Source organism: Helianthus annuus, chromosome 13 (genome assembly GCF_002127325.2).
Source record: "Helianthus annuus cultivar XRQ/B chromosome 13, HanXRQr2.0-SUNRISE, whole genome shotgun sequence".
Lineage (NCBI taxonomy): Eukaryota > Viridiplantae > Streptophyta > Magnoliopsida > Asterales > Asteraceae > Helianthus > Helianthus annuus.
Genome location: NC_035445.2, coordinates 158,687,802 through 158,699,047, shown reverse-complemented (window position 1 = coordinate 158,699,047; position 11,246 = coordinate 158,687,802).

Below are 11,246 nucleotides of genomic sequence, written 5' to 3'. Positions count from 1 at the left end.
TCTTGGCACAGACGAATGGGTCACATTCACTTACGAAAAATGAATCATTTGGTTTCAAATGAATTGGTGAATGGTGTTCCCCTCAAAAATTTCCATCTTCAAGACATCTGTGTTTCGTGCCAGAAAGGAAAGCAAACAAAGAAGAAGCACCCTACAAAGAAGATCAACACGGTGGCAGTTCCTCTTGAACGCTTGCACATGGATTTATTCGGTCCTGTCAAGCACAAGAGTATTCGAGGTGATCAATACTGCCTCGTGGTTACTGATGATTATTCAAGATTTTCTTGGGTTGCGTTCATGGCAAACAAGAGTGAAACCTTTGGCATCATCAAAAACTTGATCATTCAGATTGAGAATTTGTATAAGTTGAAGGTTAGGCGGATACGTAGCGACAATGGTACTGAATTTAAAAATCATTCCATGGCGGAGTTCTGCACTTCAAAGGGTATTCTTCATGAGTTTAGTGCAGCTTATACTCCTCAACAGAATGGTGTCGCTGAACGTAAGAACCGCACATTGATCGAGACTGCTAGGACAATGTTGGTAGAGTCACAGTTGCCCATTCCATTCTGGACTGAAGCTGTGGCCTCTGCATGTTACACATTGAACCGAGTCCTTACAGTCAAAAGGCACAACAAGACCTGCTTTGAGCTTCTTCGAAAACGGAAACCAGATTTGTCTTATCTCGAACCGTTTGGAGCTCCATGCACAATCATCGATCCTAATGGAAAGTTTGGGGCAAGAGCAATTGATGGATACTTTCTTGGGTATGCCACCCCTAACTTACGAGTCTGGAATCTAGAGACTAAAAGGGTCGAGGAATGGTCTGAGGTCAGAGTACAAAGGCACACCTTGCCAGTCAAAAATCCGGGTCAACCTTGGATGTTTGAGTATGATGACTTTTTCAATTCGATCAATGTTGAAGCAGTTGAAGAAAATGCTGCGGCTAGGATGTTTTTCGAGAGTGACAATGCAACAGTTTCACCGGTGGTTCGTCCAATTCTTGTTAATCAAGAACCATCTTCTTCGGTGAACAATAATACTCTCAACAATGAGGATTTTCATGATGCAAACGAATTGAACGAATCTTCAGAGGATGATGAATTTCTAGATGCAGATCAAGAAGCTCCTACAACAGCAGTTCATGGTACTTCAGAGGGTACTCCTCCAGTGGATACACATAGAACAGCTGAGGCTGCTGCATCATCCTCTTCGTCAATTCCGGGTCTTGAATTGGTTGTTGATCTTAATCTTAACAACCTGGGTATAAATGTTCCAGTTCCAGATAATCCAGAAACAAGGATTCATAATACCCATCCTCAACAAAACATCATTGGAAATGTGCAGAGTGGCGTTCAAACAAGAAACATGTTGCGGAACAACAACAATGCAGGCTTGTATGCAGCTATTCGAGAATCCGGGCAACAAAACGACTGGTCCTTCGCGTGTTATGTCTCACAAGAAGAACCAAGAACGTGGAAAGAAGCCTTAAAAGATAACGCTTGGGTTGAAGCAATGCAGGAAGAACTGCAACAATTCCAGAAGCTGGGTGTCTGGAAACTAGTAGAGAAACCTGCTGGATACAAGAAGATTGGTACCCGTTAGGTTTTCAAATGCAAAAAGGATGACCGCGGAGTTGTTATCCGAAACAAAGCACGTTTAGTCGTTCAAGGTTTTCGTCAGATTGAGGGGATCGACTACAACGAAGTCTATGCACCAGTGGCACGTCTCGAAGCAATTCGAATCTTTCTAGCCTATGCGTCCTTCAAAGGATTCAAGGTCTATCAGATGGACGTGAAAAGTGCATTTTTACACGGTGTGGTTGAAGAAGAGGTGTACGTCGAACAGCCTCCAGGTTTTGAAGATCCTATCCATCCCGATCGGGTTTGGTTGCTCAACAAAGCTCTTTATGGTCTTCATCAAGCACCACGAGCTTGGTATGCAACCTTATCACACTATCTGCTGGAGAACGGTTTTCGTAGAGGTCTTATCGACTGTACTCTTTTCATCAAGGAACAAGATGGAGATCTTCTTCTGGTACAGGTATACGTTGATGACATTATTTTTGGTTCTACTAATGATGTCTTGTGTAGGGAATTCGAGCGCATTATGCAGGATAAATTCGAGATGAGTGCTATGGGGGAAATGACTTTCTTCTTGGGCCTACAAGTACAACAAACGGAGTCTGGGATATTCATCCATCAGACTAAATATGTTGGTGACATCTTGAGCCGGTTCCAGATGTCTGATGCAACGCCCATTGGTACCCCATTGCCAACTAATCACGGAATTACTCCAGATTTGAAGGGAGAAGCTGTTAGTCCCTCAAACTATCGCGCTATGATCGGATCTCTTATGTACCTCACAGCATCAAGGCCAGACATAATGTACCCAACATGCCTGCTTGCCAGATATCAAGTTAACCCGAAGGCCTCACATCTTGCTGCTGTTAAAAGGATTTTTCGTTATTTGAAGGCGTACCCTGACACCGGTCTGTGGTACCCTAGGGATAATAACTTTGAATTAGTAGCTTTCAGTGATTCTGATTTTGGCGGATGCAAAATCGACGGCAAATCCACAACGGCTGGATGTCAGTTTTTAGGAAATCGCCTAGTCACATGGCAGTGCAAGAAGCAGACGTGTGTAGCTACATCAACATGCGAAGCTGAATACATTGCTGCCTCAAGTTGTTGCTCCCAAGTTCTTTGGATCCAACAACAAATGCGGGACTACGGTTTTGAATTCCTAACTACTCCTATTTACGTTGATAATTCTGCTGCTTTAGATATCACTAGAAATCCTGTGCAGCATTCAAAGACCAAACACATCGAAATCAAATATCACTTCATACGTGATTGCTTTGAGAAAAGGCTAATCGATGTTGTTAAGGTCCACACCGATGACCAACGTGCCGACTTATTTACCAAAGCATTTGACAAATCAAGATTTGACTTTTTATTATTGGTAAATGGCATTAAGGTCAAGCAAGAGTAAAACCAACATCGGAAAATCATTTTTGTAAATACCTTTGTGTTTTTCAATTTGTCTTAGTTTATTGATTTTAGGGGGAGTAAATCCAAAAATCTGAAAATCCAAAAACATCGAAAAATTTCAAAAACACAAAAACAATAGAAAATCAAAAATGAGTTTCCTGGCGAGCAAAAGAGAAAATGATAGTACATCAGTGGTCTATCCAAACCTCTTTAAACCTTAAATGCAAAACGATAAGCAGCTCTATATAAGATGTATCGGTAGGCTCACAATCATTTTAAAGTGTGCAGGGTGATATAAATCTTAATCGACTGAAGATCAGGTGGGAACCATTCATTGGCATATGGTCTTAGTACCGAAATTTCGTTTGATAGATTGCCGAGGTTCTGAGACATTCGGTCTTTATGCTGCTTATCATCTGGGTATCATGGTTGTATCTTTTACCGAAAAATAACGGGGACGCAAGTCTAGATCTTCCATGATACTATACATACGTGTACATATTACATACTGCATTCGACCTCAATAAGTGATAAACAATCACATGTCCAAACAAATAAGTGATAAAATATCACATTTATCCGGGTGTCAAGTTCGTCTCTCTGCTGTACGGAAGTACTGACCTGTTCACGGACTTGCACCTGTGCCCTCATGCATATGAAAATCAAGTTCCTCATCAATAAGTGATTATATCACATAGGGCTTGTTTTCAATTCAAAATAAGTGAGTATCTCACATTTTATACGGTCAAACAGATGATAATCGGTATACTCACCGGTAAGATGAACTCTCGTGCATACCTTGATACGGGAATGTGTCGTGATGTGGATGAACACCGGTCGGTAAGTATAAATCATACATTAACGTATCCTCCAAACATGATTACATCTGATAAGTTGAGCTTAAGTGGACAACAATACCGATAATTGTTATAGGATGCTTATCTTAATGTTAACTAACTGAACAACAAGAGTGTTTTGGCATGACCGTACACTGATATGATTCTCTTACCCTCGAAACTCGCAAAAAGAATGTTTGTATATATTTATTTATTTACTGCTTAACTTTTATTGTTTTCTTTTAAAACAGTTTCGTCGTTTGGTGCATATCAGCACGACATTAGCGGTGATGTCGTTTGATAACACTCAAAGGATTTTAAATTGTTGTCTTTTAATTTCAAAAATACCAAAAAGAGTTTAGGTGTGTTTTAATATAAATTTTATAAAAGCCAAAAAGATTTTATTTCTGCTTTATTTTCGATCGTACGATGTTGGAGCTCAAGTCTTCGTTACCTGAAACCTGACTGAAAACCGAATTGACTAAATCTTCATAAAGGGTCAAAAATTTGCAGATTTTGAAAGTTAGAATTTAAAATTGATAAATTTTTTTCAAACTTTCAAACTGTCGGACGGTGTTTGATTATAACATGGTCACTCATGTGTCATTTGTTTATACTATTCCAAGCAGTTGTTCTCATTACGCGTTTAGATTTCTTGCATGTGCAGATTCTAAAGGCTAGGAGAACATGGTCGATGACAAGCTTTGGAATGAAGACACGACGAGAAGGCGCTCAAAAGATGAAGATGATCGAGTTGCCGCTGGCCATCATCAACACCACAAGGATCTCACTTCATAAAGATAAAGTCATTTCACGAGCATAACTCAAGGGGGAGCTTATGTTAAGGGGGAGTTTGTCAACACACTTCCTACATGATACGGGTAGTTTGTTGATACACTTTCTGCTTTCAAGACGTGAAGACTTTGAAGATCCTCCGACTTTGAAGACTTGAAAGGACATCAGAGTTTTGAGGACTCGAAGACCCAAGACCGTCGAAGTTCGAGACGAGTCTACAACTATAGAAGATAAAGACAAAGCTACAGCCAAGGGGGAGTTTGTTGGTGCACTTGTGTCTGTACTTTGTCTGTATTCGGTCTGTATGTAACGATGTCCTGATTTGTGTTGTAAGTTGACCAAGTCAACCATCCTCCGGTTTGACTTGGACAACAGTTTGTATATTGAAAGATGTTCTGATCGAAGGATAGCTTCTCGAAGGATTCTGTTGATCCTTCGAGGTGCACGAAAGATATAGTTCGACTGTTAGACCTCGAAGGATGATCCTTCGAGGTCAATGCTGATGATTCGAACAACTTATCTTCGATAGATGATCCTTCGGACCATCTATCGGATCCTTCGATCTGGCATCATGGGCTGGGTATATATATACCCATGCAGTGTGTATGTGAGTGCGTTCTGCCATTTGCACATCCGAGAGATAGAGAGCTTTGAGAGCATTCTGTCCGGAACTCACACACACACTTTGAGAGTTTATAGAACATTTCTGTAAACATTGAGCTTGTAACCGAACCCTCATTGCATTAATACAAGTTGTGTTAATCGGTGAACTTGTGTGTTTGTTTCTCTACTTGCTACTAACTCGGTTTGCTTGCTAGCTTGGATTCCGCACTCGCTAGTAGGTTTGTATAACAAGGTTTAGGTTCGTCATCCACCGGATAGGGACCTTCAGTCGGTTCCTGTTTATAGTCAACTTAGGTTTTGGGTCGGTTCTTGGTTCGATACCCTGGAGAACCAAAACTGTAATACTCGGACCAAAGTAACATATCCGATATAGCGAATTGTTGGTTTTTAGCCCATTTGATATTTCTAGAGTGAACATGATGGCTTCCGATAACTATATTTGATCATTTTCTTGTAAAGAACATGTCTCAAAATGTCGTTTCTCTCTCTGATGCATAAAAAATGTGAGTGTGAAAAAGTGGTGTGGTGGTCCTTATCCCGAGAATATAAACAAACCCACAATTTCTTTGCTTTTCGCCTAAGTGAATAAACTATGTATTAAAAAATTAGAGTTAAATGTCATTTTAGTCCCTGTCGTTTGTGCTATTTTGTCAGTTTAGTCCAAAGGTTTTATTTTTCGTCTGTGGGTTCAAAAAGGTTTCACCGTTGCCATTTTAGTCCACTGGGTTAACTTCATTCATTATTTTTGTTAACGAGAAGAGCAATTCGGACATTTTATATGTAATTCTGTTAACTAGAAGAGCAATCCGGCCATATAAATGACCGAATTTCCCTTCTCGTTAATAAAAATAATGGATAAAATTAACCCAATGGACTAAAATGGCAATGATGAAACCTTTTGGGATCCACAAGTGAAAAAATGAAACCTTTAAGACTAAACTGACAAAATGACACAAACCACATGGATTAAAATGATATTTAACTCAAAAAATTATAAGGTTTTTTTTTTTATTTGGTCAGTGTTCTAAAAGTTATGTTAGTGGTTCTAAAAGTTATGAAAATCATTTTCTTTTTTAAATATAGAAAAGGAAAATGGTACAATTATTGATGCGTAATTATTTTATTATTTAACTAGGTTAGAACCCCGTGTATTACACGGGTTGAATAAATGTAATTTTATATATTAAATAATAAAAAAGTTATATCTTTATGAACCTCGTATATTGTACGGGTTAAATAAATATCTTTGAAATCCATGTGTATTACACAGATTAAATAAATGTAATTTTGTATACTAAATACTAAAAAAGTCGTATCTTTAAAAAACCCGTGTATAATCGGGTTGAATAAATCTATCAAATAATAATAAATTACATCCTTAAAAACGTCGTATATTACACGTGTTGAATAGATCTAAAAAAGAGTTATATCTTTAAACCATGTCTATACACAGATTAAATAATTGTAATTTTGTATATTAAATACTAAAAACGTCATATCTTTAAAAAACCCATGTATAGTCGGGTTTAAAAATCTACCAAATAACAAAAAAAATTATATCCTTAAAAAACCCTTTGTATTACACGTGTTGAATAAATCTAATTTTACATAGCACATGATAAAAGAGTTATATTTTTAAAAACTTCGTGTATTACAAGGGTTATATAAATGTAACTTCGTATAGTAAATAATTAAAAAATTTATATTCATAGTAAATAATAAAAAATTTATTTTTTAAATAATTAGGATAACATTTAATATTAATTTATTATTTATATATTTAATATAAGATAAGTAGGAAAGTGTTGATGCAGATTTTGTGTCCGATGCTTGTCGAATAGATTAGTTTTATTTTATGCTGAATTTGTAATAGTTAGTGAAACGGTCAAACGAACGTGTATAGACTCGCTCGTTTGAAGTGGTCAAACGAGAGGGTTGTTGGTTTGACTGTGTGTGTGTGTTGCTAGACAAAGTTGCTGTGTTGTTATTGGTGTCGAAGGATAAGGCATCGAAGGATTATGAATATCCTTCGATGAGCTCGAAAGATACCCATCGAAGGATGGACATCGAAGGATATCATTCGAGGAGCTCGAAAGATATCCATCGAAGGGTATGTGTGTCTTTCGAAGACTGTTTGATCGAAGGATGATGTTTCAATCAGACTGTCTGATCCTTCGACCGTGCACAGCTGGTTTTGGTATAAATATCAACACTTTGTCATTTGCAACACAAGAGTGAGAGCACAAGTGTGTGCTAGAGAGTGAATGGAGGTCTGAGACCTCACCGGGAGAAATCACCACTTGGTTTCTCCCCGGATGTATACTTCTTTGGTATTAGTTCGGTTGTCATGTAACCGGGCCGACTTGTAATGTTTACTACCGGATTAATACAAAGTTTGTTGGTTATCATCTCTCTTATCTCTTCCATCTTTGAACATAAACATAAAATCACGGTTTCGGTCCCGAAACCTGGACCTACAATTGGTATCAGAGCCATGGTGCCCGATTTAGTAAAACTAACCGTTTACTAAGTCACATGTGCTCTAGATCTGTGATTTTTGTGGGTTTTTGTTCAAGATGTAAAAAGGTGAAAATGAGAAAAACCCAGATCTGGACCCGGATATCCAGATCTGTGCTAAACCGGGTTTGGTTTTATGTTTTTCTCTAAAACATTCAAGTTATCATCATCAGAAACTGATTTTCGTGAAGTGTTTTCGTCAGATCTGCAGATGAACAGTCCTCCGTGTTCTTGATGTTCTTGACAGCTTCAAATTTCGAAAGATGCTGTTTGTCCATCGAAAGATTGAACAGTTTTTCGAAGGATCAAACAGAATTCAAATTTCAAATTTTCATGCTTCGAAGGATCACTTTTGGGTATTATTTTGAAAGTCAAATCTGCTTGGGAAAAGTTGTTGTCAGATCATAGCCGAAAGTTGGTCACCTACCACATCAACTTTTCACCAACCTGTCGTACTTTCTGTACTTGTGTCAGAACCATCGAAAGATAACTTTCGATCCCGAAAGATCATCCTTCGATCAAGGAGATTCGAAAGATGAATAAGAGTGCTCGAAAGATCATCAGTTCTTCGAAGGATCAAAAAGACTTCGAAGGATCAACTCTGAAGTGTACGAAGGATCAGCCATGTCCAACTTCGAAAGGTGTTCGAAAGATCTGTGACATGTGCTCGAAAGATGCTCGAAAGATATGTGACATGCGCTCGAAAGACTTACGAAAGATCATCTTTCGAAGCTGTCTTGGTGTTTATCTTTCGTTATGCAGTTGTTTCGAAGGATCCAGATGTTGTGGAATTTTATGAGCTCAGACAGTTTGTTGGGGTTAATCATTTAATTCACTTGGAGTCGGGTCGGGTGTTCGCAAGGATTATTCAAACCGGGCTTCAAAAGGTCAACATCGAAATTCGTATGGGTTTTGGGGACACGCGGGATGATGCGGCATGATGAAAACAAGAGATGATGAAGACTTGAATGTTGAAAAATTGTGGGGTAGTCACGATTACCAATGCAATGGCAAAAATGGTAACGTGACTATTATGGGCCAAACACAACAGTTCCGCTTAGTGGAGGGAATTGGTGAATATTTGACGACAGTTTCTTTGAAGTGGAAAGATTCTGTTAAGGTTTAGAGATTTTACCAAAGAAATGGGGGAATAAAAATTTTCATATGTTGAATTTCTTCGGTAGTTCTTCGGTAAATTTCTAAACGCAATCATAGGTACGCTTAAAGATCAAGACTTGATGCAGTTGTTATAGAATGGAACCCTTATCAAATGCCGGTTGGAGTATTGGAAGATCAGCGGAAGATCGGTCAATTGATCCTTTTGAGGAAATTGCACAACACTCAAACACGGATGCGCGTACTCTGAGGGGGAAGCTTTATACAATGAGCGTCGAGATACTACTTACCTGGATCATCGGTCAAGGGGGAATTTGTTTACACAGAAGATGATTACTTGACTGAAGATCGATGATTGCAATTGCATTTTCAGCATTCGACAGCAACGGACAAGGGGGAATTTGTTGATGCAGATTTTGTGTCCGATGCTTGTCGAATAGATTAGTTTTATTTTATGCTGAATTTGTAATAGTTAGTGAAACGGTCAAACGAACGTGTATAGACTCGCTCGTTTGAAGTGGTCAAACGAGAGGGTTGTTGGTTTGACTGTGTGTGTGTTGCTAGACAAAGTTGCTGTGTTGTTATTGGTGTCGAAGGATAAGGCATCGAAGGATTATGAATATCCTTCGATGAGCTCGAAAGATACCCATCGAAGGATGGACATCGAAGGATATCATTCGAGGAGCTCGAAAGATATCCATCGAAGGGTATGTGTGTCTTTCGAAGACTGTTTGATCGAAGGATGATGTTTCAATCAGACTGTCTGATCCTTCGACCGTGCACAGCTGGTTTTGGTATAAATATCAACACTTTGTCATTTGCAACACAAGAGTGAGAGCACAAGTGTGTGCTAGAGAGTGAATGGAGGTCTGAGACCTCACCGGGAGAAATCACCACTTGGTTTCTCCCCGGATGTATACTTCTTTGGTATTAGTTCGGTTGTCATGTAACCGGGCCGACTTGTAATGTTTACTACCGGATTAATACAAAGTTTGTTGGTTATCATCTCTCTTATCTCTTCCATCTTTGAACATAAACATAAAATCACGGTTTCGGTCCCGAAACCTGGACCTACAGAAAGAGAGGTATTTTGTTTTAAAATATATTAAATTAACAATTTAGATTTGAGGATAATCTATCTATTATACTAAATGAATTCTCCTTAGCCACAAGGGCTATTCTTAGCCAATCATTTTGATGATGTGGACACCCTCTTTGGCCAGAGAATTCATCTTTGGGCGCCATTCTCTTTTCCTCTATTTTCCTTTCACGCAGTTTCTTAGACACGCTTTTCATCCATATCATTCAAAAACCCTAATTTTTCTTTAATCCTCCTGAACATCTCTCCCTGACTCTTTCGTTTTCTTTTCTTTCATGGAGATATCATCAGTATCATTCAAAAACCTAATTGTCATATAGTTGAGGTGATTCTCTGGCAATTTCATACATCTGTGATTGTCACTGATTAATCTCTAGCAGAGGCGATTCTCATCAAAACGATTAATGGAATCCCTAAAGTGTAACCAGTGGAATTGAATCTAGGTATGTTTATTGTTTTTTACATCGATTATTTAAGCTTTTAATCTTACAATCCTATGGAACTTGTGGTGTTGGTTACTCTCCTTCCTTTCAGCCGTCCATCGAGAAACCCTAAAATCTTCAGAAAAGTTTGAAGCTTGAGAGAGAGAGAGAGAGAGAGAGAGAGAGAGAGAGAGACGATGGAAACAAGTGGTGGTTGGAGCCATCCATCCAGTGGTGATGTTTGGGTTTCGATTAGAACATTGGCGACTTCGGCGACGGCTAGGTTTCTCTCACTTTAAGGTAATTTCAAGGACTTATGATACTTTTATATGATCTGTACTTGAATTACTTGAATTTTATAAATTAAATTAAGGTTTTTAGGGGATTCTTAAGATTCGTGAATATTAGAGATGGTAAAGGGGCAACACCTTTTCATTTGGCTGCCCGTAAAGAAGTTATTTATTTCCGATTTTTTTAATGATATTTCTTTTGATTTTTCGCATTTAACCAGCCCCAAATTTTTGTCAGCAATAATCCATAATGGAATCAAGTTTGTAATCTTTGGATTTTGTTTGTTATTTATTATTTGGTATTTGATATATTTCATTTCATATCATACGTTGTACTTTATGTCACTACTAAAAAACACGCCTAGTTCCGACCAAGTTTTTTGTCGGAATTTGGTCGGAAAACGGTGTTTCCGACTACTTTCTAACAAAAAGGTCTAGTCGGAAAAAGTCAGCTCGGTAAAAGTTTCCGACAAGATTCCGATGATGTTTTCGACAAACTTCCGACTAATTTCTGACTACATTTTTCCGACAAAATTCCGATTAATTTGTAACTA